This window comes from Phodopus roborovskii, unplaced genomic scaffold (assembly GCF_943737965.1).
Source record: "Phodopus roborovskii unplaced genomic scaffold, PHOROB, whole genome shotgun sequence".
Classification (NCBI taxonomy): Eukaryota; Metazoa; Chordata; class Mammalia; order Rodentia; family Cricetidae; genus Phodopus; species Phodopus roborovskii.
Genome location: NW_026126517.1, coordinates 15,378,854 through 15,406,162, shown reverse-complemented (window position 1 = coordinate 15,406,162; position 27,309 = coordinate 15,378,854). Strand labels below are relative to the sequence as shown.

General features: G+C 45.1%; 1 protein-coding gene across 2 annotated transcripts in view; it reads left to right on the top strand.

The window, feature by feature from the left end:
* Positions 1 to 27,309, top strand: part of Pknox2 (PBX/knotted 1 homeobox 2) — a 260,987-nt gene that overhangs the window by 148,273 nt on the left and 85,405 nt on the right. Inside the window, exon 1 of one of the 2 annotated variants that reach the window (XM_051197086.1) lies at positions 19,736 to 19,845. The exons of the other annotated variant lie outside the window; for it this stretch is intronic. The gene's annotated coding sequence lies outside the window, so the exon portion shown is untranslated. Of the gene's footprint in view, positions 1 to 19,735; positions 19,846 to 27,309 lie in introns of those variants that run through there. 2 annotated transcript variants of the gene reach the window in all.

The window sequence follows — 27,309 nt, the reverse complement described above, 5'->3', positions numbered from 1 at the left end:
AATCTCATGGGAAAAGTGAGTGAGCCTGAGGAGCATTTTTCAAATCCTGGCCTTGCTCTTTACAAACAGTTGGCACTGAGCACATTACCAGCCTGGCTCTCTAAATGTGAGCTAATATAGGAGCTGCGGCCACCTATATATTTCAATACAACTGAAAATTAGATAAAAAGCAAAAACAAAATTCTGTCTTGGCTACAACATACACACATGCATTGGCAAGCATGGATGAAATGTTCCCATCATTGCAAAAGGTTGCATTGTTCAGCACTAAGTTACTGTGCAGTTGTAGATGTACCTGACCCCCTAGGGAAGAGTGAGGCCACTGAGTGCCACATATATGGCATTGGGCATAGTGACTGGCACACGGAAACCTTCTGCAGATGCTGGCTACCATGGCTTTGAATGAATGAGAAGCAATTGAGGAACTTCTGGAATCAGCATGGCAGTGTTGGTCTCAAGTCCCTAGAAGACTCAGGGCCAAAGGAGCCTGAAATGTGACAAAGAGACTGGCCCTGCCCTTGGGAAAAGTTGATAAAGGGCCTCAGCATGTGCTCTTAGAATTTGGTATTGGTGTGATGGGCAGGTAGGCCCTCAGCAGCATGCAGAGGAAGATGTCTTGACTTTCAAAACACCTGCAAGAAAAGGCCCTCACTGTGATGGCATTTGCTTGTGATGTCACAAAAGATGCTTAGGCACTGACCCTGGGTCCTGGCTGCAGCAAATAGTCTGGGGTCTGGGATGGGAGGGAACTAGCAAGCTTTGGCTTAAAACTCCATTGATCAAAATGTGGGGACTGTGGCCTGGCAGTTAGTTACCTGGAGAGCATGCTGCTACTCCAAGTGCTTTTACTCCTCTCCTGTGCCCCGTGTTGCAAATGAGTAGAATTCATCCATGACCTAGGGTCAGCAGGAAGTGACCCGGGTTGTTGTGGAAGGCTTAATGACAGCAGCCCAGGGATGGGCTATGTGCCCACAGTTGGGAACTGAGGAAGGAGGTAGAGCTCTAGCCCTGGGTGTTCTTTCAAAGGTTCTCCCTTCTCAGGAGCCATCGCAGAAGCCATCTTCTCTATTGCTGTACCTTACTCTGTGCCCAGCAACTCACCTGGGCTAGGGGGTAGATATTTTCCAATGAGGATGCCTCTAGATCACCACTCCACAGACTGCTTTAGATGGGCACTGGCTTATCCTAGAGGGGGTTCCTTTGGCCTTCCCCAAGGAAACAGAGATTTCCCTTGGGTTTGGAGCTGGGAGTAATAAGAAAAAACAAAACAAACAAAAAACCAAGCAGGCTGGGTCTTGGCGTGGTGAGGGAGGGGTTGTCACTGCTCCCCTGGAGGACACTGGAGAGTCATGCCCTCTGGTCATCCAAACAAACCTCTGGACCAGGTCATTTCCAAGGACCTTTCCAGTTTTGGGTTCTGTCATGTATGTGTGTGCATGTGTGTTGGGGACAGGGACAGGTGGGGTGGGCCCACAGTCTTCCTTTGAACCCTGCTTAGAGACAAGCGAGGCCATCATGTTATTGTAGCCCCTTCTGCAGAGCGGCCCGCCCCTCCCAACTGGCTGCCGGCCTCCTCCCTAGCAGGATGGATGGATGCAGTGTGGAGAAGCCCGAATAACTAATCAGAGTCCTCATTAACCCCCTGCTGGGATGCTCAAACATTCACTTTGCTGTTTGTGAAGCAGAAAAAAATCCTCTCCCTGCATTAAAATTGATGCATTATTAATCCCTGTGCTCCTGACCTGGTGGGCTGCTTCACCATCCTGGGGGCGGGGGAGGGGGCAGTCTGAAGTACCTAGCTAGGGCACCGGATTCTATTATGTCTTGGCCCAGTGCAGAAAGGCCTCCTTGTGATGCATAGGCTCGACACCCATCAGGTGAGAGCACCCCCCCCCTCTTTTTTGTCCTCCTGGAACCTAACGGGGCCTTTCTGCTCAGCTTTATTAAGAGTACAGCTGCCAGGCTGCCCTGGTGTTGTGCTGAGGTAATGCAAGTCTAGATGAACACAAAAGCTACAGACTTGTGTCTCCAGACCTGAGAGAGTGAGCTAACCGGCTCCCCACTTCCTGTGAGCAAGCCAGGAGCCAGCTGCATCTCAGTCCCCATGTGACCTGAGCTTAGGAGGCCTTAGTGTTGGGCCCAAGAACAGGCTTTTTCTGCACAGCTGGAGCAGCTGTGCCCTGTGGCTTCCTGGTGTTACACCTTACCCACAGCTTAAAGCCTACTCTCTGGCTCTATGCCTTGGGAAGGCATCCTCATATTAGATACCCTTTGAGCAAGATCAGGAATCTACAATCTTGCTCAAATATGAAAATCCTGATGCCTAGAGCTGTAGGAAATCAATGACATGGAAGGCACAATCTCTGTCCTCAAGGAACTTGCTTTGGAGTGGGAGCAAGGTGTGGGGATGTAATACACTACTCCGGAAAGGAGCCAGGGAAAGAAGGAACAGATGGAGCAGGGAAGGAGACTTTTTGTTTTCTCTTGTTTTAACAGAATACTACAGGTTGGATTGTGTGTGTCTGTGTGTGTGTGTGTGTGTGTGTGTGTGTGGTGTGGTGTGTATGGTATATGTGGTGTGTGTATATATGAGTGTGGTTTGTGGTGCATGTGTGGGTGTGTGTATGGTGTGTGATTGTTGGGGGTGTATGGTGTACAATGTGTGTGTGTGGTGTGTGTATGGAGTATAATATGTGTGTGGTGTTTAATATGTGTGTTGCATATGTGGTGTGTAATGTGTGTGTATGATATGAGTGTGTTTATATAGCGTGTAGAGAGTGTGTGTGTTATTGTGTATAGTGTATATAGTATGTGTATGTGCGGTTTGTGATGCATGTGTGGTGTGTATGGTGTGTGTATGATATGTAGTGTGTGTGTATATGGTGTATAGTGTGTGTGTGTGTGTGTGTTCTGTAGGATTCTGGAGCAAGGACCTTCTTGAGATCTTCATCATGTGACAGAAGGGCAAGAGGACCTGTTCCTGTCAGGAAGAAATCAACCAAACTCATTCATTTCAGCAGAAATCCTTTCCAGTGACAAACAAGAAAACTCTCCACAAATCCAGCTGTGAGAGCAGAGCCCTCGTGACCTAGTCACCTCTTATATATCCCACCTCTTAATCTTGGCACAGTAGCAGCTGAATTTCACAAGAATTTCAGAGGGGAACATTCAAACCACAGGACAAAAGAAGGGAAAGGGACAGGCATGGGGGTGACCTAAGAGGGTAGAACTCCTCTCTGGGTGCCCATTGAGCTGTCCATGCTGGGGGAAGGCTGACGGGAAGAAACAAACGAGCATCTGTGACCACCTGTCCCAGCAGGTCAGTACTGGCTCACCTCTTTATCCATGTCCATTTGCCCTCATGTGGTCAATCTAGTTTGGTTGCCTTAACCTGTGAACTCACAGCCAATGCCTGTGCTGTGTAAACTCCATTTTGTGGTCTTCCACAAACTAAGCTTTTAAAGAAGGAAGAAAACTAAGAGCAGAGGATGAGGCAAAACAGGTAGGCATCCCTACCTTGTATTTTGTCAGTCTGAGAGAAAGTCAGAGGTAGCCACCTGCCCTTTGACTTTTATTGCTGGAGTCTGTCTTTTCAACTATTTTTCCCCTTGAGACTGGCTAGCTGGCTGTGTAACTGGAAGTGGCTTTGAACTTCTGATCCGTCTGCCTCCATCTCTCAAATGCTGGGATTTCAGATGTGTGCTAGGAAGCACCATTTATGCAGAGCCAGGGATTGAATCCAGGTCTCCATGTGTGCGGAGCAAGTACTCTACCAACTAAACTATATTCTTAATGTAAGTAGGTACTGGGGATTCTGGGTAGCTCTAAAAAAAAAAACAAAAACAAAAACCCTGGATCTCAGTCCACATGGAGTTTTCAGCCTAATGAGGGAAACAGGCCTCACACAACTGAGTGTGTCATTACAAACTTAAGCAAGTGCTCCAACTCAACTAAGTAACACAATATAGGGAAAGAATCTTACATGGTCTGAGAGGCCAGCTAGAGCTTCCTGAAGAGAATGGGCCTTAATCTGTGATCTGAAAACAAAGCAGGCTGTGACTAAAAGAAGATGAGGAAAGGGCACCTGCCAAGAAGATGTGAGAGCTTGTGCAAAGGCCCTATGGTGGGAAGAAGCACATTCGGGTAGAAGGATCTAAGACCTTAGTACCTGGAGAACACACAGTGAGTTGGGTGATGCTGGAGAGATAGGTGGGACCAGACCTCTTGGCCTTCATCGGCATCATAGAAATGTGGGAGCTGATGTCAAGAGGGATGGCAAACCAGTGGTGTATTTGAGGCTGGGGATATAGTAGAATAAGATTTGCACTTCAAAAAGATGTCTCTAGCTGTTCAGTGGAGAACAGCTGGGGGAGTGCCAAGAATGTTAAATGGGTCATCTGTCCCTTGCTGTCTCCTATCTCCTATTTAGTGAGCAGAAGCCTATAGAATGTGCTGGAGCTTTATGAAGGGAGATGCATATCTAAATTCTCATCATCCAGCATTCAGCCTAAGCTCAGAGCTCACAAAAATAAACTTGAGTCCTTGAATTGGCTCTTTCCTAACACAGCGAACAGTCAGCCAAGCTATTGTAACTGCTTTGGCCATTGTTAGCCCAGCACTTTGATGCCTATGGGGACACTGTAGAGCAGGATATGTGCCCCAGCCTCCAGGAGGCCTGATGTCAGGAGGGCAAGCCGCTGAGAAAAGGATTTGTAGGGTTGGGAGGAAGTCAGTGCAGGGGAGCCAGGAATTACCCAGGGGCCCAAACACATGGAAGCTATAGTTCTATGCAAGTGGGTATATCCACACGAATACCAGCCCTGGATGGCACCAGCTGTAAACTCTCCACAGAGTCATGGCTCCTCCATTCACTCATATTCCAGGTTGTTCCTGTCCAGGAAGGTGTCATGTCGAGCTTTGGGCCACACCTTTCTTTTATTTCAACAGTGTTCATTGATCAAATTTGCATATAAGGGTATTCTAAGGGTCAAAAATCCCCTGTATAAAGACAGTGGGGCAGTACATATCTGGAATCCCAGTGCTTGAGAGGCTAAGGCAGAAAAATCACAGGCTAGGCTACAAAAAGAAACCCTAACTTAAAAGAAAAAGAAAGATAAACCCACCATTCCCCTTCTGCTAAACAGGCTGTCCCTCCAGGAAGCTAGCTAGGTGACCAGTTTTCCCCTTGAAGGCAGAAGGAAACAGGTACTAAGAGATGGAGCTCATGTGACCTGCTTTCCCTGGAATGTTCTCAGGAGAAACCTGTGTAATTATAATCATGTTCTTTTTCATTCTGAAAATTATTACAGTGTGACAGATGAATTATGTGGTCACTCCAACAATGTACATAGTTTTAAAGAGATGCAAGAGATTTTTTTTTTTTTTTGCGGGAATTCATGAGGCATCATAGAATAAGTAACATTTGAGCTGCATTCTTACAGAATGAGGAGCTATGAGAGCATGGGAAGAGAAGGTCCAGCCTGGGAACAAACACAGGCTTGGTGGGATTATGGGGCAGAAGCTATATAGGAGGGGAAGCATGTATTTGAAACATATCCTAGAGCATGGTCAGTAGACCTTTCCTACAAAGTGCCAGACAGTAGTTTTTCCAGTGTAGTTTACTCTTACAATTACTCAGCTCTGTCACTGTAAAACTTCTGGGCTCCGCTATGCCATAGAGTGGGAAGCAGCCATAGATAATAGTCAGCAAATGGGTGTAGCCAGATTCTAAAAAAACTTGTAGCATAAATTCTCTTTGGTCTTGATAATAAAAACTTGGAGTCAGCTATCAAGGGGTAAAAGCCCAAGGATCAGAGAAGCAGAGTGGCCAGCCACTAGAGTTCTTACCTCTACCAGTGCTTAGACCAAAGGGGTGATCCTGTCCTCAGACTGCATGCTCAGACAGATTCCTCAGACTGTATCCTTAGACTGTATCCTCAGACTGACTGCTCAGACTCCAGTGAGCTCCTGTCTCCTCCTGCCTTGTATTTCTCTATCTGTCCAGCCATTTCATTCCTGTCTCCACTTCCCTAGTGCTGGGATTAAAGATGTAGGATCACATTTGTGTGAGCTCTGTTCCTCTCTTAGACTGGATCAGTTTCGTGTGGCTCAGGGTGGCCTTGAACTCACAAAAATCTGTCTGTCTCTATCTCCCGAGTGCTGTGATTGATTAAAGGTGTGTACAACCACTGCCTGGCCTCTATGGCTAACTAATGTGGCTAGCTTTGCACTCTGATCTTCAGGCAAGCTTTATTTGTTATAGCATAAACAAAATATCACCACAAAAACTATATTCACAAAACAGTATCAGTTTGGCCTGTGAGTGTATGCTTCAATCTTAGCCTTGCTGTTTATTAACAAGAACATGCATTTCCCAATTCTAAAGGCTGGAAGTCCAAGATCAAGTGTCAGCAGACTTAGGAAGAGTTCACTTATAAGATGGAAGACCTAGGAACTGCCTGTTGAGCACATGCGTACGCGTGCGCGCACACACATACATACACACACACACACACACACACACACACACATATATATATATCCCATCCATGAGATGAGGATGGAGCTCTTATGACTTTGTAAGATCCAATATGTCACTACATCTTCATGTCACCACAATGGGATGAGATTTCCTTGTTTCCTTATTTATTTATTTGTTTGTTTGTTTTCAAGTTCTCTGTGTAGCCCTGGCTGCCCTGGAACTCACTCTGTAGACCAGGCTGGCCTCAAACTCAAAGATCCTCCCGCCTTTGCTTCCCAAGTGCTGGGATTAAAGGCATGTGCCACCAACACCCAGCTGGAATGAGGTTTCAACATGAATTGTGCAAGGCACATTCAGGTCTTGGCAGTGTAACTTGCCAGCTCTACCTTCTGGGCACATGAAGGAGAGTCAGAAGAGATAATACTCTTGGAAAGTTAGTCAGAAGCAGGGTTATAAAAAGTTTCAAACATATGTGTGCTCAAGATGTATCTTATTCTTAATAAGGGGTTGGGAATGTCTCATCATCTGAGGTCCTAGGATTTAATTCTGGTGTTCAGAGGACACTGGAGGGAAACGGAGCTGCACTAGGGAAAGGGTTTGGGGCCTGAGCCCTCCCTTGGTGACACATAGGGCTGCTGCTGTCCATCCTTCAGGAATGTTCCTTTCATTCCGAATTTCCCTCCTGTTCCCTAACCTCTAAGGGTTCAGAACCCTCTGTTTGGTTCTTGGCCAGTGCTGAGTGGCAGGGCTATAAGAAGCATTAACTATCTCCTCTCTCTCTTATGTTTCCCAAGCCCTCTAGAGTGAGTGGTCATCTTTCTATTGAACATTCCAGTAGATCAACATGAGATTTCCTCCACACTGCAGAAAGCTCAAGATTCCCAGAGAGGAAGGAAAGTTTAGACTCTCCTGGCTGCACCTTGATGTCCCCTCCTGGGAAAGTGTCCTGGCTCCTCTCTCGGTCTTGCTAGCAGGACCCCCTGTGTCAGCTTCCCTACTGGTGGCTGTGGCCCCTCTTCTTCCTCTCAAAGCTTGTTTTGTTTGGTTTGGTTTGGTTGGTTGGCTTTGGTTTTCTGAGACAGGATTTTTCTGTGTACCTTTGGAGCCTGTCCTGGAACTCACTCTGTAGATCAGGCTGTTCTCGAACTCACAGAAATCTGCCTGCCTCTGCCTCCAGAGTACTGGGACTAAAGGCGTGTGCCACCACTGCCCAGAACCTCCCAAACCTTTTGCATGTGTTCACTCACGTTGAATGAAGGCGTGGGGAGAGGTCCGCCTTGTCTCAGACACAAAATTTAAAAAGATCCCCCCCCCACAAAGTCAATCAAGTGAAATAATATTTAATGTAATTGATTTAAAGTGAAAAATAAAAATTAATGATTCAAATGCATGGTAGGCAAACTATCATAAGTTACAATGATTCTGTTGGCATATAAATGTACATGTTCCTAGGGCACAATGTGGTATTTTGATACATGTATACATGAAATAGGGACAGTACTACAGATTTTTCCTTTAGCCTCAGTGAGAGTAGGCACGGTGTGGCTACTGTTGCTGGCCTTGCTTGATTCCTCCAGTTCTGGCACCTCTTCAACTTTATGCCTAAGAGGAGTACCTCTCTTACCTACCCTTAGCCCATGGCCTGAGGAGATGCCAGAGGGATGGAGAAGGAATGTGTTCCACTCTGTGCAGAGAGAGTTAGAAACTTCCCCTCCTTATCCCAGCAGGGGAGGTTTCTCTTGTCCATTCTTTCCTTCTCAGTCTAGCAGACACCTTGATGAGGGGCCTGGCTTGTCTCCTCTCAGCAGAGTTTTATACCCTTTGATCTCTCAGACTCTGGTCTAGTTTCCTATTTTAAAGTTACTGGAGGGACTTTACTTTTTTGTCTTTTTAAAAATTAGCATTTGTTAATATTTGGTTTATGGAGGTGCTGGTGATCAACGCCAGGGGCCTCACACATTCCAGGCAAGCATTCTACTTTCTCAGTCCTTACTAGTGTATATATAGGAAGCTGAAGTATAGGAATTTAAAATACAAGGCCCACCTGGACTAGTTCAGAACAAGCCTGGGCAACTTAGTAAAACCAGATCTCTCTCTGTGTCTCTGTCTCTATCTCTCTGTTTCTCTCAGTGTGTCTCCTGCCCCTCCCTCTCTTGTTTCTTCCCTCTCCTCTCCACTCTCTCCTCTCTTCTTGAGATAGAATCTTACTGTGTAGCCCTGGCTGTCCTGGAACTTACTCTACAGGCCAGGCTGGCATCGAACTCAGAGATTATCCTTCCTCTTTCTCCCAAGTGCTAGGATTAAAGGCATGCACCACCACTCTACGATAGACCTCAACATTTAAAGGAAGCAAAAAACTTGGGTGCTATGGCACACACTTTTAATCCCAGCTTTCAGAGTTGGAGGAAGGTAGATCTCTGTGAGTTCAAGGCCAGCCAGGGCTGTTAAACAGAAAAACCCTGTCTTGAAAAATCAATCAATAAAGTAAAGAAGCAAAAAGACAGCTGGGGGGGATATATTCCAGTGACCAGTGGCTTTTCTTAGCATATGTGAGGCTCCCTGGATTCAGTACCAGCACTTAAAAACAACAGCCAAGGTTTCATCATGACATTTGCATATATGCAGATAACGCACTTTGATCGTATTCATTAGCTATATTTGATACTGTTCTTTTGCCATTAAGCACCATGACCAAGGCAATTTGTAGAAGAGTTAGTTTGTGCTTACAGTTCCAGAGGGGGGTGAAATCCATCACAGATGGAAGGCATGGCAGCAGGAGCTGGAAGCTAAGAGCTTATGTCTTTAGCCACAAGGATGAAACAGAAAAGGAAAAACTGGAGATAGAGCCTTTCACCCCAGAGCCCACCCCAGTGATGCTCTTCTTCCAGCAAGGCTGCTTTACCCAAATGCCACCCACCCCAAAACTCTGTCAACTGAAGACCAAGAATTCCAATGCCTGAGACTATGAGGACATTTCTACTTCAAACCATACACCCACCATTCCCCCTACTTTTCTGCGCTCCTGCCCCATGTCAACTCAATGAAAGGCTGTTGACTCTTGATACTTTATTCTCTGTTCCTTATCTTCTTGCCATTGTCGTCATCTGACTTGGTGTTTTATTTATAAACCTCATTTGTTGTCTTGTGATTGTCATCACTGCTCCCAAGTCTCTCCCAACCAAGTGCAAGCCTCATAAATGCTGGGCTTGTTATCACTTCTGGTCATGATCCTGAACAGTTCCTCACACAAAGCAGGCATTCAACTACACCTGTTGAATATTAGCTTAGTTCCCTTTCTTTCATCTTGCCCCTCTAATAGCCAAAGGGGGGGAGGGTCCGACATTTTCCTAAAGGAAGGAGCATCTTCCTTTAGGAAAGGTCTCTATTCTAAGCCACATGCAATTCAATTATTATTCAACCAATCTGACCCAGACAATAAGAAAACATTTTTGGCGGGGCAGAGGTAATGTATGCTTTTAATTCCAGCACTTGGGAGGCAGAGGTAGGCAGATCTCTGAGTTCAAGGCCAGCCTGGTCTACAGAGTAAATCCCAGGACAGCTAGGGCTATACCGAGAAACTCTGTCTCAGAAAATAATAATAATAATAATAATAATAATAATAATAATAATAATAATAATAATAATAATAAAAGGAAAAATTCCTTAATGCAAACTCTAGGGCTTTCAAAGCATCGTTTTATTGCTGTTTTAAACAGCAGTGACTCTGTGCAAGTTACTCAATGCTGATTCTTTCTGTGACATTAACCAAGATGCATATGTGTCAGTTTTGATTTCTTTGTCTGTTAACTGGAGTTATTGATTGTAGCATGACAGCCCTTGCAGGCTATTGTGCAACTTACACAAAAAGCCAATGGATATAGCTAGACATGCTTTGGGATACATATATGGTCAAGCAGATTCAGAGGTGTGGAAAGTCTTACTAATGTGGTACCAAGGCAGAGCAAGATGGCCCCTGATACAGATCATGCTGGAGTGACTACCCAGTTCTGACCTTCTTACTTACAGAAGGAGAAACTGAGGCCCAGAGCAGCATGGTGCTAATTAATACATGTTAATCCCTGAGTAGTTTCTGGCCTCTTGGAGTTTCTATGTGTTCATTCTGTAAGAATAGGCATCCTGGGCTCTACTTGAGCCCAAGTCAAAATTCCCCATGGTGGGAAGAGAGCTCCTACTCCTGGGATCCTTGCCAATCCAGCCCTTTGCAAACAACCTTCTACATCTCTTCCATTGCTGAGTGGCGTTTTACGGAGAGGAGAGTTTTACGGACATTTTATTTCCCTTTCTTTTTTCCTTACTCTACTGTCCTCAGAGAAGGCTATGGTGGAAGCCTAAGTAAGGCACAGGGCATAAATCTCCCTGAGTGGAGCCGTGCCTTGGGCAGCAGGTCATCTGGTTGGCACCATCTCCTGTGAAGTGTGATCACACAGGAGGGAGCAGGCAGAGTCAGGCAGGGCAAGGAAGCACAGAGAGATTAATCTCTTAGATGGCATGATTCTTGTGCATTCCTTAACGACTGAGATTTTCATTTTGCAGTTTTCCCCAGTGGACATAGAAGGGAGTCAGTCCCATTGCACTATTTAGCAATCATGGGGGAGGGGGGAGGGGGAGGCTATACATCTCTTGACTTGGAGTGCTTTGACTTTTTATTGTGTGTGGTTATGACTATGAGGACAGTGAAACTGTGTGTGTGTCTGTGTATGTGTGTGCACATGCACACATGTACACTGTCCTTAGCATTGTCATTGTGACTATGTGTAGATCAATGTATGTTTCTTTAAAAATATGTATTTCCTTTTTCTGCATAAATTACTCCATGTAAAGGCCATCCGGAGATCAGTTCCTGGCATCCCTTTTCAATAAAGCAATATTATCAGAGCTTGGTCCCAAAACTAGTCCCGGGAGAGGCTTTTCCTGCATCCTTTGTCGAACGAAATGTCACTGACTCACCAAATGATGAGAAGAAAAATTCTTCTTGTTTATTTCCCAAGTGAGGTAGAGGAGCAGCTCTGCTTCTTGACATCTTTCCCCTGACTAGGTGGGCAGAAAGCCAGAGGGGCAGGTGAACAGAGGGGCAGGTGGGCAAAGGGACAAAGAGGTATGTGTGCAGGTGGGCAAGTAGGCAGAAGGATAGGTAAAGGGGCAGGCAGACAGGCGGACAGGTGGACAGGCAGACAGGCAGACAGGTGGACAGGTGCATAGAGGCACAGGCACTGAGGAGCTGTGCTAACAGGGCTGCAACATAACCCTTGGGCCCTGCCCTTTCATTTCTTCCCTTATTTTGGGAGGGTCACTTGATTTTCCTAACCTCAGCTTCCCTTTGAACATGGGACTGGTGTTATCCATTTCACAGGGTGGTACAAGGACTAATTACGAAATGGATAATATCTCTCCTTGTGAAGTAGATCAGCATGTACAATGTTATCCTATGTTAACATCCTATGTTAAATATATACATTTATATACACCTTCATCAACAGATATTTGTTAAACACCTGATATACACAAAATGCATATTGGGATCTCAGATGTGTGGGTTTGAGATTCTGCTGAGGATTAGCTAATCCTGTGGATGCTAGGAATACAGACACCTTGTACTCAGAACATCACAAACTGGTGCCATAAAAGCTGAAGACCTGATCACAGGAGACGCTGGTGCTGCAACCACCCTTGCAGTGCCAAGCGGGGTACCGGGCAGGAGCAGGAGTGGACCAGGAGGCAGTGGAGAGGAGAGGAAAGGCATAGCTGACTCCAGAACAAGGACAGCTTGATGTTGTCAAGACGCACTTACTGTTCCCTGCTTCTGGAGAAGGCTGCTTCAGCACCTAGGCAGAGCTGTCCATCAGCCTGGTTCAAGGTTGAAGGTCTGACTACTGGGAAAAGACTTTGGTAGGGAGGCTGGGGTGGAGGGAGCTAGACACAGGCAGGCTTTTTGCAGATTTTCAATGTTGAAGTCTAAGTGCTAAGGTTCCAAGTTTCTTCCCAAGAAATAGAACCTTGTGGGGCAAATTTAAGGGTGTCTTTAAAGCTGGAGTGAGAGAGAGGGTGGTCTTGTTCTACTGGAAAGGATAATTCACTTCCCATGCTAGGTTCCCTGTCACCAGTTTCTCCCAGAACTCATTTCTCTATGTCTGGTCAAACTTCTGGCCAGATCTCTTGACTGCTCATGGCATTCCTGCTCATCAATCCATTCCCTGATTTTATAAACACACACTGAGTGGGATGCAGTGCTAGAGATGTATTGTGGGAAATCTGAAGTCCTTGGTCTCTGGAAGCTCAGGGATTCACAGAATGATGCATGTATACATGTGTGATACTAATTCAGTGAGACAGTCTGTAGTGCATGGCTAAGAACTTTGGACTTTTTATCCTAGAAGTAAAATCCCAATTATTGGGAAAGCTGAGGAGAAGGAATGATTCACCCTAGATGGGGAACGGTGGGCTGAAAGAAAACTTGGAGAGATAAATCTTTAAGAAAAGAAGCAAACATGGTTTTCTTAGTTTAGATTTTGTGTGTGGTGCTGAGGATCCAACCCAAACCCTTGCCTATGCTCTCCCATTGCTGATCTATATACCTTTCTATTTTCATACATTTGTATGCATAAGCATTGTTACTGATCGCTCAAGAGTAAACAAACTAAAACCTCTGGGCTTATCCTTTACTGTCTTCCTGTGTATATTCTGAAGGCAGAATCCCAAGTCTCAAGATTAAGTGTGAAAAGCACTAGAAAGACAGCTTGTCAGATGAAGGTGCTTGCTAACAAGCTAGAGGATCTGAGTTTGATCCCCAATACTCATGTGATAGTAGAAAATTGATACAAAATTTCTGGCCTCCACACCATGATGAAAGAACATCCACACATACTGATAATTAATGAAGTAGGATATAAAGTTCTTAAATATTACAAGTTTAGAGTTTTGAAACCAAAGAGAAGGATGAATAGCAATAGAAGGGTGAAAAGCAATTTTATGGCCATAATAATAGACAGCTAAGCAAGTGCTTGTTTTCTTGTGTCTCTTTTGTAATTTTAAGGCATTTTTGGTTTTTGAAAATCAGTGTGACAAAATTTAAAAAGGACTGTGCTGGAGTCAAAAGATATGGTGAAAGTCTGCCTTTATTAATTGCATATGACCTTCCTTCCTACTTCAAGAGTTTTCAAGCTGTCAAGTAAAACACCACAAAAGTATTATTTTATGTTGGATAGCCCTTCCAGTACATTCCTGTTATTATTTGCTAAGATTTTTCTTCAACCTCATTTATAGCATGAATTTTTACAGCATAAAATGGCACCTGAGTATAAAAATGCACAGATAAGTGACTTACAGGGACAAGTTGAGAGAGTTACCAAGTCAGATGCAAGGAGTTATGCATGGCAAAGAATTCACACAAATTGAGACTATTTCCCAAGCAATGCATCTCTGCAGCTTAATACTCCTTTTCCTACTTCCGTTAAATATGTTGACTCTGAAAATGCATAATTAGTACAGGAAAACCATTTTAAGGATTGAGATTCAGAAGCCTAAATCAGAGAGCAGCAGTGGTAAGAACAAAACCAAGCAGCACAAACCCTGTAGCTTTAAGTTATGACATTTCCACAATAAAATAAAAATCACCCATGTGGTCAGTATAACTATAATACAGGACAAATAGTAACAGATTACAAATGTGAAGAGCTGACTCTTGGAAGGTGGGTAGATTTTTACTAAACGATGATATCTAAGTGGGCCATCACTATCACTACTGTGAATGACAAGTCAGTGTCTATTAAAGACCTACTCCTCAGCTCTGCAGAGCCCCTTACTCCCCACTAAACACACCTTGTATGTGATATAATATCATACCATCCTCAAAAACACCCCATGTGTTAGGCATTGCTGTTCCTGTTTTACAATGTAGGAAAGCTACTACTGTGAGGCTTAATCAGGTTACATGGGAGGAAGGGTATTGAATCCTGGTATTGAAACCATGTTTGACCAACACCACTTCTCTGTGCTAGTTTTCTCACACTCAGGGAGTATGGGAAGCATGTGAACTCATCCTCAGTCAAAAGCACTCAATTCGAGGATAGTGAAGTATAGAGAATTGTAATGCCCTCAGCCATGAATACTCATAACTAAGTAGGAACTCTTGACTGAACTGATTCAGCACTGATCTGAGTTAATATTTTCTAATAACGTCTTCTCTCCCTGTGACAAGAATGGCCATTTTCATGATCTACACAGGCTCAGTGCTGACCTAGGCACGCACAGGGGCAATACAAGAAATAAAGACACGGGTTGATGATGTCATCAAGGAGAGCTCATTTAATTTAAAGGACTGAAGTTTGGAAAATACAGTAAGGTTAAGGGCCCATCCTAGCCATTGGTGTAAGGGGCAGCTCTTCAGCAGCGGAGGACTGAGCCTGGAGGTAGCCTTAGGGATTGGTAGGAGCTGGGGGGCAGAAAGGCAGGAAGCACCATGTTCTTTAGCGGCAAACAGGTGTGCAGGCCAGTGTGAACTAGATAGCAGGTGTTGGATAGTGGCAGCCTCTCTCAGCTGGGACAAAGGTTCAAGTTCAGATGTACCGAGGATTGGGTCAGAGGACAAGGTCCAAGCTGATAATGAGGGACACGAGTGAAAGCTTAAGAAGTCTAGACTTTCATTTCTGTAGTCTTGGAAAGCTGCTGGAGTTTGCACAGAAGATACACATGAAACAAGGCTGAATGTAACACACAGATTCTCGAGGAGCACACTCTGCTCCCCCACATTACAATCGGGTTTTGGAGGCTGACATCCTTACTCTTGTTGCTTTCTGAGCTTTCCTTAGGGTGACAGTTTGGCTCAACTGATGGTCAAGAATCCTCAGGGAATGGGATGGAAAGTGCCACATTTTCAAGCCCACCTTCTTGTCTGTAGAAGATGATGAGGCCAATGATAAGAATGATGGTGAAACTAATTTCAGACTAGGGGAAGACTTTGTTGGACATCATCACAGAACACAGATGTGGCAGACCCAGAACCAGCGGCTGTACTTCTTTAGCTCCCACACTCTGACACAGGGAAGGAAGGAGGAGAGAGATTATTACAGATGTCCACCATTGGGGAGTTGCAGGAGAGACACTGTAGGCAAACTAACTATATTGTCACAGCTGCACTTACTAAAGCCGCGGCCATCAAACAGGCTCTAGAGGGAGTGGACACTCTTTCAAAGAATTTAGTACTAGGACAGATAGCGGGGTGGAGGAAGGGTTAGGCATTAGCTTTGGGCCTCTGACCAGAGATTCAAGCAGCTGTCTTTATTACTGTCCTGCTCTCTGCAAAACAACCAAGTGCAAGTTGGCAAAACAGGTAAAAGCATCCTCTGGGGAGCTGCCTTCCCTGACAGAGGGAGTCCAGCTAAGATGAATTTGGGCAGCAAGGAGTGGCCTGGTGGAACTAAGGAGTTGGCAAACATCACTCCATTGTTTGGAGAAGTAGTAAGGATGAAAGGGACTTTATCTTCAAATCAAAGCTCTGGTCCTTTCCTTGTCTCCCAGACATCTGGATTTTCATATCAGGTCACATAGGGCTCAGTTTTCTGGGTGTCCTTCAGGCTGCCTCCATGATTCAGCCCTGTCTCTCAAGCTGTCTATCCAGCTTCAGCCCAGGTTCAGGCAGTATTGTCCCGGGTGGGGTGGCCGGTTAAAGGAGGAGGACTTTGAATAGCGAAGAATAGTGGTGGGGGTGTTTGCCCTGGAGAAAAAGGTGGCTGAGCTGGCTGAGTTAGGCAGGATGGGAAGCAGCCTTTCTCCCTTCTCTTTCTGTCTTTCATCTTCCTCGGAGCTTTCTGACATGAGCTGCCCTCCTTATGCTCAGAGGAATCACTTCCAGTGACAGAAAGGAGATTATAGGCTATATTTCTGCCTCTGAGCTTCCTGTGGGCGGTGGGGAAACAAGTGGAGATAGCTGCTTGTCAGTTCTGGGAAAGGAGAAATCTATGTATATTGTAGCCCTGGAGCTGTGCCCCACACAGGGGCATGCTGGTGTCACCTCTGATCATCTTTCCTCTCACTAATGTGCATTTTATTAATCCCAGAGCGGGAAGCAGGTAGGCTTCTCTTGACTCATGCTGGTCTCAGTCCTATCCAAGGAATCCCAGCATCACCCCAGGGCAGGTGGAGGTACAGCTAAGCAGAAGTCAGAGCCTGTGGCTACAGCAGGACCTCAGGAGCGAGCTCTTCTCAACACACACACACACACACACACACACACACACACACACACACACACACACACGGGTGTAAAGAGCATGATGAGAGACAGAAGCTGGAGGACATGAAAAACAGACAGAGCTTCTTGCCTTGCCTAGCTCTGAGCCTAGGCCTGATCCTAACCTCATCTCTCTGTGCTTGACAGAGGAGGAGATGCTAAAGCAGTGCCAGAAGCAGCATCACACACATACATAGCAGTTCATGGTACTTCCCATTCATCAATCTTTCTCATTCAACTATGAAATTGACAGGAGGGGAAGAGAAAAAGAAAGGCCGTGCAGGGCGGAAGGAAGAAAAAGGTTGGAGGGGGAAAGGAAGAGAAAGGTTGGGGATTGATTGACTGTCTTTGGGCTCAGGCCCAGGCACACAGTAGATTCTTAATACACAGGCTAAATTGAAGTAATTTGCACCTTCACAGAAGAGGGGAGCGGGCATCATAAATAGTAGCTCACAAGAGTTCTCCCATCTGCCATAGTGGTCTCAGAGAAGTGGAGAACTAGATGGGGAGGATGACCTGAAAAGGCTCTAGGAACGGCCCTCTAGACATGTCCACCTTTCTCTTCCCCTCCGAGGAAAAGAACACTGAGTTAGCACTACCAACTGCAAGTGTTCTCTTTGCATTGTTAAGACACACAAGAATGAAGAGGCAGGGTAGGGAAATAAGATATATGAAGCCTCTAATGGTAGAAGATAAGGCACAAACATACCTGTGTTTGACTTTCCTAAGCCTTGTTAATCACATTTTAAAAATGGGAACAACTACTTGGCAAGAAAAAAGATGTTTCTCCTATGCTGCTGGTAGGATTTGAATAAGTATGACCCTCTTGTAGGGAATCTGTGGATGGTCTTTAAAATGAATGCATCTTTGGATTTGGCAACTCCACATAAAACTTACCCTAGGAAAAAGATCAGGAGTAGAGTAAAAGCCAGTTATCGAGAATACTCATCCGTTATTGATGGTAGGAAAACTGGAAATAATCTAAGCAACATAAAATGAAAAATTAGATGAATAATTATAGCATGTTTATAAAATACAATGTCATACATTAGATAATGTTTATAAAATATGTTATAAAAAAGACATTTCTGTCCTGCCTGGTCCCATAGCCCTTTAGTTCCAAATAAACACACAGAGGCTTGAATTAATTATAATCTGTTTAGCCTATGGCTCTGGCCTTTTATTGGCTAGCTCTCTCTTAATTATTAACCCATTTCTATACATCTATGTCTTGGCTTACCAGTGATAACCAAGCCTCTTGCTTTCTCAGCAGTTACATGACATCTCCTCGCGACGCTCCTCGTTTCTCTACCCAGAATTCTCCTAGTCTGCTAGTCCCACCTATACTTCCTGTCTGACTACATCCTGCCTGTCCATTGGCTGAAACAGCTTTATTCATCAACCAATAAGAAAAACATATTCACAGCATACAGAAGGACATTCTGCCATTATATAGCCATTAAAATAATGAATTTTGTTAAGCAATAGTAGTGCATGCCTTTAATCTCAGCACTCAGGAGGCAGAGGCAGGTAGCTACCTGTGAATTTAGGCCAGCTTGGTCTACAAAGTAAGTTGCAGGACAGCTAAAGCTACACAGAGAAACCCTGTCTTGAAAAACCAATAACAACGATAATGATGATGATGATGCGCCATCCTCCATTGGTATTGATTTCTCTGGCCTCTCTGAGTGGCTCTCCCTGGGGCCAGAAACCGGTAAATGTGCCCAGTACTCTTCATCTCCTCTTTGGAGGCGTGTGGGGTCTGAAGAAGGCAAGGTGGTGGCTTTAACCCAGAGAACATTCATTAGTGGAAACATCTCTCCAACTCATTCTATCCTAGCATCTTATTCTCTCTTGCAACTGGGAATTTGGACCTCCCTGAGGTTCCTTGGATGTTGTCTGTCTGCCACCCTCACCTCCCCACAATATGTTGCACGTGTACACACGTATACACACACACACACACACACACACACACACACACACACCAGGCAGGAAAGCCTTATTGCTCAGGCCGATGCCTAGTTATGTTTCCCTGCTGCAGCCCCAGCCTAGGCTGCTTTTCTTGGCTCCTGTTGTCAAGCCACTAGTTAATTACATTCTTTGCTGAGGTGCAAATGTGTTTTCCCTAAGCTGGTGTTAACTAGGCAGAGGCCCACTGATGTTACAGGTGCATCTGCCTCGAGGACAGGGCTAAGGCTCTTGGCCAGAGGAGCTGCCCACTGCTGCCCTGGAAATACAGATTAGAGTATCCCCTGCTCCATCCCAGCCTCTAGCAGAGCCTACTTGGAGTCATTCATCCTCAGGAGGAAGTGATTGGGTGGTTGGGAAACATCTGGCCAGACCTAATGGCAAGGCTGACCACCCAAACTCTGCCTCGGACATCAAGGTTCATTCCAAATATTATGAAAATCAATTCACTTGAACCTAAAAATAACTTTTAAAGGCAGGCAGCCAAGGCCCCCATTAGGCCTCGGGTTGTCTTTCTTTGGTTATAGTCTATTCCTTGCCTCACTTTTCTTCCCCATTTCCCTGTTTTCCACAAGATCCTCCCTTCTTTATGCAACCATTAGACCTCTAGTCTAAGCCTGCCAGTTATCACCTGGACCCAAAGCTCAGCATCAGACTAAAAGAGCATGCTGCTCCCGTCCTTCTGAGTTCCCATCTTACAAGGTGTCAGCTTGTCCCAGTGTCCAAATTCACTCCCACAGACCTTTCCACTGCTGGGCAGAAATCTGTCATCAACCTGAGGTCAGGAAACCAGCATGCAGCAATAGGGCAAGTCTGACTGTGACAAAATTCGGGGCCTACAAAGATGTGGGCAGAGCTCAGCAGGCATGAGTTGAACAGCCGTTACAGTGGGATCATACACAGTGGAAATAGAATCCATTCTTTCTGTAATAAAATATGTGTTGGGGAGGAGGAACTGGGGGGAAGAGCCCAGTCCTCTGTGTGGATGCCCCCACCCACCCCTGAAACCTACTGTCCCCTTCCTTCTGCAGGTGCTCTCTCTTTCTCTCTCTGTGGCTGACAAGAAGCATTTCTGGCCCAACTGGAAGTGAGAAGAGGGGGCAGGCCTCCTGAAGAACATCCCAGAGGCGGCGGGAATCACCCAACAGTAAGGCATGCTTTTCTGCCTTTTGACAATTGCTGAAGCCCCCCCCCCACACACATATACATTGCCTTTCCCCTAGGACTCCCTCTAGCACCAGTTGGTCACCTGAGCAGATATTTAGCAAGGACAGCTTTAGACAGTCTTGCATTTTTGTGTCTTTCTGTCACCTCCCTAGGCAGGCCTGTCATGTGCTCTCTCCTCTTCGTGTTCCATGAGGTACAGGTGGATGGGCATTGCACACATTTGTGGTGATAATCACATTTGCACAGTACTGAAGCCAGTGTCACCTGAGAATCACCCCAGGATGTTGGTGACAAATGCCAGTCCCATAGTCAGAGACCCTTATTCTGTGGAGGTGAGCACCACCACATATGCACCCCCAAAGGACTTGATGAACATGAAGGAAACTGCACCCAGGTGTTTATGACAGGCTTGAAGAAATGGTTCCTTAGGCTGTAGGAAGTCCTTTGAATGGGGAACTCACATGCAAGCCTCCTAGCAGGTGTGGGTATGAGTTTTATTGTTGTGGTTTAGTTTTGTTTTTGTTTTTTTCTTTTTAACTTCCTTCAGAACCCATAGACTTAGGTAGCAATCTTCCTGTATGCCATGATTAGGTCTGGATCTGTTATGGTGAGATCCAACCCCAAATCCCACGGACCTTGTCTGGGATTTTGTTTCCACTGTGTCTTGGGACCCCTGTAGACCTCACTGTCCATCAGCCTTCCTTCCGGGGTTGGTACTTATTGCCATGTTGCTCAGAAAAACCTGTTTTGTTTCTCTTCTAAAGAAGGAGAAAGTTGGTGACACGGGCAGTGAACGTGGAAGTCCCGGTTTCCCAAGCAGGCGGTTCGTGGTCACAGGCCCTCATAGGTGTCTATGTCTGAGGAGAGAGCAGGCGGCCATGGCTACCTCACTTCCTATCCGGAGGGACTGTGGAGCTGGTGTAGTGATGGGGCTTACTTAACATGCTCTACCATGAGCAGACCTCCACGGGGTCAAGACAGAACTACATTTGTGTGTGTGTGTGTGTGTGTGTGTGTGTGTGTGTGTGTGTGTGTGTGGCAATTCTCCTGAAGTCATGGCTGACAATCTTTTCGGCATTTGGATCCTGAGCACACAATGATGGTACATGTAGTGCAATGTAGGTAGAGGCTAGGATTAAGACCTTGAGGATTGTGGAGGGCACATGAAGGGTAGAGAGAAAGCCTAAACCAGGCTGGCAAATGCGGTGAGCCAGTGTGCATGTGTTGCCTCCTGAAGCCAAGTTCAGCGACTTTCTCTGGGACTGAGGTGACACTGCCGCTGTCCCCATGGACTACCTGGTAGGACTCTTACTGTCTCCTGGCTAAGGTTGTTGCTAGGCTCATACAGGTGAGCCTGTGCCCCATGCTGTCTTACAGCTTCTGGTATATGGGGAGAGGGTTTGCCTGACTGATCGCTCCTGTGTGGGTGTGTGTTTCTGGAGATAGAGGGCTTCCACCAAGAAGATAGAAGTCAATTCAAATAGAAATCCAACCACTATCCTTACTCTAGACTCCCTGACACACTGACTCGACACTGAATTGTCTCTCCAAGTGAGTGGCAGGATGGTGTGTCCTGGAGCCTAAGCACAGTTGACACTATTGCTTGGATGGGTGCGATTGGCAAGGACAATTTTTGTAGCTAATGCTGGAAGTGTGGCAATCAGAGAAGCCGCCAGCTGTCTCACTTAAATTCTTAGCTCTCGCTCTCTTTTTTTAAAATCGTTTTGCTTACATAATCCACCCCCTTTTTATTTTCTAATTCTCTCCTTGCAAAGCTGGCAGCAGAGGGGAAGGGCTGGGGTGGAGGGGTAGCAATTACACATCAGTTTGGGGAGCATTTACATTTTGCAATTACAATTTAAAAATAAGTCTCGTTAATGATCTCCACGTGTAAACGACAAACCTTAACTGACATACATATTCTCCTGGGTCTGCCTGCCTGCGTCCCTGCCCCCTAAGCTCTATGGAGGCAGAAGTTCCCAGGGAGACACAGAAAGGGCTACAGATGCTAGCTCAGGTCTAACGGACAATTGTGTATCCGAGATTGGTTAGAGGACAAAGGTGGGGCTAAGAAGGGTATGCAAGCCACTCCAGTGCCTCCCCTTCTCCTTGTACTCATGTGGGTGTTGGCTTATCCCTCAGAGATGCAGAGATTCATGGTCAATCTCCATGTCCTTAGGAGACACCACCAATGCTCAGATCTGGGGAAAAGGGAACCCTAGACTACAGATGCTTTTGCAGGTGGGAAAGTCCTGTTGAGTAAACATGAATTCTAGTCTATCCTGCACTATGCAGAGGGGTTGGCTCCCTACTCAGGCTCAAGAAGGGAACAGCACACATTGTTTCCTCATTGGGGAAAGACCTGTCAGGATGTGTTGATTGGAGTCCTTTGATTCGGCATAAACTCACATTTTAAATTGACCCAGCAGGGCTGGGGCGGTGGTGGAGCACACCTTTAATCCCAGCACTTGGGAGGCAGAGGTAGGTGGATCTCAATGAGATCAAGACCACCCTGGTCTACCATGTCTCAAAAAACATATATCAAGTTGACCCAACAAAGGCTCAGCTCCTACCTGGGCTATTTGTTGGCTACAGGACTTGAGCAAGCTCTAGACTTTGGGCCTTTCATCATTATTGTCCCTTGTTACCCTCTCCCTTTCTTCCCCAATCCCTCTTCTCCTTCCTCCTTTTCTTTCTTTTATTTTTATTTTTTCCTAAGAGAGGGTTTTAGTTATGTATCCCCAGCTAGGCTCCATCTCATTCCCATCCTTCCAAATGCTGGGGCTACAGATACAGACCCAGCTCATCATTATCTACATAACTGGAGCACAAGTCTGTCAGGACTTTCATGGCAATGACCTCACACAGTTCTGGTGCATGGAAAAATGCTAAGAAAATGTCATCTTTTGTCAAGGGCACTGTCTAGCAGCTCCAAGGTGCCAACACTGAATCTGTTTCTTTGGAGCTATCATGGATTCTAAGCAAGGAGGGTCTGGCCTGATTTCTCTAGGCATCTCCAAAAGTCCAGACAGCGGCCCTAAATGCTTTTCTCTAGTGAATGTTTTCTAAGAGCTCAGCTTCAGGCTCCTAGTGTAGTCTTCCACCTCATCATGGGCAGCTCTCTTTCTTGGGTCCTTCTTTCACTGGTGGCTTTCCTTAGCTCCTTCCCCTCTGGGCCCCACGTAAGTCTGTTGTCTATGAATGAAGATAGTGAGCCAGAAGCCCTCAAAGAGGCCTTCCCTCAGCTCTCCTCCACCAAATCTGTGTTGATGCTACTAATCTTCCAAGCAGCTTCACTTAGGCCAGTCTGAGCTAACACTGGCAGTCAAGGGCTCACGGTTTCTGCAAGTCATAGTCTCAAACACCAGCAATCCCAGCTCTGGAGAGAACAAAGCAGGGGGATTGCCAACTTGAAGCCAGCCAGGACTACATAGTAAGACCCTTTCTTAAAACAATAACAATTACAACAACATAATTATAATCCTATATTTGATAGTATTTTAGTGTATTGTAATACTATGTGTGCTTATAAATTTAAATCTTAACAGCATAAAACATATACAAAATAATATATAGTATTATATATAATGAAATTATATACAATCCCACATAACACTGTATATGCTATTTAGTACATAACATATATACGATATTCTATGTATTATACCATGTAATATGTAGCATTATCTATCATATGTACTACTCTAGACTAGTATATATATTAAAATTCTAAGTTCAAGCCTCTTTTCTCTTTCCTCTTTTTTATTTTTTATTTTTCTTTTAATTTTTATGATTTTGAGGCAGTTTCTCACTATAGCTCCTGACTGGATTGGAACTCACTATTGTAGATCAGACTAGTCTTGAACACACAGCAATTCTCCTCCTTCTGCCCTCTGAGTAATATTCCAGGGAGGCATACTCCACAATTCTTGGCTTTTCTCTTTCACCTTGATGGCAATTCTTTACCATATTTCTATTTTTAATTTTGCAATGAATAACCATGGAAACTATATATTCTATATTATGGTTCTATATACTATTATGGTACATAAAATATAATGCTTTAAAATGTTTTAGACATATATTTTATATTTTTGTGTATGACTGATTTGCTTGCATGTGTGTATGTGTTGTTCCACATGCCTGTCTGTTGTTTTCAAGCCATTAGAGCCCCTGGAAATAGAGTTATGGATGATTATGAGTTATCCTGTATATGCTGAGAACTGAATCCAAGTCCTCTGCAAGAGCAATACATGCTCTTAACCACTGAGTGAGCTATCTTTCCAGCCCAAAATATAATGCTTTAGATACCATGTGAAATAATATTTATTATATGCGTATAATAAATATAGATATATAAATAAAATTTACCTAAGCATGGTAGTATATTCTTATAATCCCAGCTCTCAGGAGGCTAAGGAAAGGTCAAGAATTCAAGGCCAGCCTGGGCTACATAAGGAGGTCCTGTTCCAAAAATGAAAATGTAGTGGCAGAGGCCTTTAATCCCAGAATTTGGGAGGCTAAGGAAAACGGATCTCTGAGTTCCAGACCAGCCTGGTCCACAGGGTGAGTTCTAGGACAGCCAGGGCTACACAGAGAATCCCTGATTTGAAAAACCAAAAGAAAAAGGAAAAATAAAATACTGTATTTAACAGTACTATATAAAAAACATGTTATATACTGTTTCATACAGTATGTATACAGTTAATGACAGTATATTATCTACATTCTTTACCTTAAGTCTTAGAAGATTTGCATTCTGTTGCCTAAGTGTAGGTACCTCTAGATTCTGGCTAGAGGTCAAATAGAAGACTGAACTATGCTGGGCAGTAGTGGTGCACACCTTTAATCCCAACACTCGGGAGACAGGTGAATCTGAGTTCAAGGCCAACCTGGTCTACAAAGCAAGCTCCAGGACAGCCAGGGCTACACAGAGAAACCCTGTCTCAAAAAAAAAAAAAAAAAAAAAAAAAGGACTGAACTATATTGGAAAGCAGTGAATCCAATGTGGACATGGAAATGTCACTCAGCCACGTAATCTGGTTGTGTGTTTTGACTGCAGGAAGGAGACAGATCCCCAGAGTCAGGAACACAGTAGTGTAATGACTCCCTCCCTGTCCCTCTGGATTCCCTCCCTTCAGCAGAGCCATGCTGAGTGCTCCTTCTTGTGCAAATACTGTCCTTTCCTTATGTGATATAATATGCAGAACTGTTGGTTTCACTGGAATATCACCTCTAGATACGTCTTTCTGTATTGCTGAATGGGAATTAGGGTGAATTCTCATGTAGCCAGCACTGACTTTGTCTACACCTTGGTTGACAGTTTGACTGAGCTCAGAATTTTCCTCTCAGGCCTTTTTTGTTTGCCATGCTAAGAATCAAGTGCAGGGCTTTACATGCTGGGCAGATGCTGTGCCGCTGAGGAGCTCCCTCAGCTCTGCCCCTTAGGCCTTCATGAAGATGCTTTGTCGTCTATTGATCGTGGATATCCATGGGAACTGTGGGCAGCGTGTATTGACGTTTTACCATTTGGGTTGGGTCTCCTGGAACTGGAGTTACAGACATTTGTGAGCTGTCATGTGGATACTGAGAATCGAACCTGAGGCCTCTGGAAGAACAGTCAGTGCTCTTAACCACTGAGTCATCTCTTCAGCCCTTTCTTTGGAGTTCAGTACTGGTATAATTTAGGACCTGAAGCTTGCTTTGCTTTCGTCTTTCTCTTCCCCAGCCCTTGGAATCCTCTTGAATCTGAAGTTAACTACTTGGCTTCAGCTCAGGGAAATTTTCATTTTATTGTTTCTTTAGTCATACACCCACACCCCAATCCACCCCATAGTCTCTATCTTCTCTGTAGGGCACATCCATGGCTCACGCAGTACCTGCAACCTGGTAGTTGGTTACTGAGTCTGCTATTTGGAACCTGAGTTCTAGTAATTACCCTATAACCAGCGAACTTGCTGCTTGACCTGGACATATTTCTCTGAGAAGTCAGAGATCCTGGTTGTTCATGAACTAGCTCTCTTAGTCCCTCTAACAAGTAGCCCTAGTACCTGCATCCCCACTACTCTTGAGCCAGGTCAGAAACAGTGAAGGGAAAGCTGGTGTACAAATCAGGACAGCATGGCAGCCATCTCCCTGCCGTGGATCATTGTTATGAGCCCTCTATCTGCCCAGCATCCACTGTCTTTGACCTTCCCAGTTCCTCTGAAATGGGATTCCTTGTATCTTTGTCTCTCTCTCTCTACTCATCCTGCCTACTCCCCTGTACTGACTGGTTGTGTATCAACTTGACACAAACTGGAGTCATCAGAGAAGAAGGAGCTTCAGCTGAGGAAATTGTGTCCATGAGTCTGCCCATCGAGGGTGGACTGGTATCTATAAGAAAGCAGACTGAGCAAGCCATGATGAGCAAGCCAGTAAACAGCATCCTTTGTGGCCTCATCAGCTCTACCTCCAGGTTCTAGCCCTGCTTAAGTTCGTGTCCTGACTTCCTTCAGTGATGAACAATGATATATAAGTGTAAGCCAAATAAACCCTTTCTTCCCCAACTTGCTTTCTTGTCATGGTGTTTTGTCAAAGCAATAGAAACCCTAACTAGGACACTACACCACCCCCTTTTTTTTAAGCCCACACACATGCATACATCTCTTGTTAAAGAAATAATCCTAGTGGTTCAAGTCTCCCATTGGGATTATTTTCTCCCTTGTACAAATCCAGGACAAGGACTTAGGAGGTTGGCCTTCTGAATGCCCCAGAGCAGAGACTCTGACCACATACAGCCAGGCACCTCAGAAAGAAGAAAGCACATAGAGACCTGTAAAGAGCAGTATCCATCTATCCTTGTCTTGGCAATTGATGCCCTTGGAGGGTCTCATCTTGGATGAGAATCCCACTTACATCCTTCCCATCCTGATGACCTCCCCCATACAGTTCAGTTTCCCTGCCTGCCTAGGTCACCCTGTTCTGGACAAGGTGAGTCAAGATGCTTAAGTCCTTTACCTTTGGCAGTGTGAACCCAGGATGCTCAGCTCCCAGGAGATTGGTGTCTGTTGTAAGCCGGAGCCTCTTAATTGGTCCTTAAGGACCAGTGGGCAAAATTATCTTCTCCACTCTTTCTCCCATCCACTGATCCTTGCCCTGGCATAGGAGGAGGCTTATCTTCTAGGAGAAAGAAGGAGGGAAAGAGGCACAATTTTTAACTTGCTGAAGGCAGGGTTAGTTCTTTTCCATCAACATCATAATGATAGGAAATTAGTCATCATTGCAAAGGTTCCATGTGAGTTACACTTCTCAGACAAGTTGCTAGTGTTCAAAGAGTCTGCTGCCAATATGAAACACGTCTCCGGCTCTGATGCAGCTGGAAGGGTTGAAGCATGACTAAAGGTTTCCCTGGTAGAAGCCAGAGGACTTCAGACTCCTTCCTAAGAGTGGGGTGAAAGGGAAG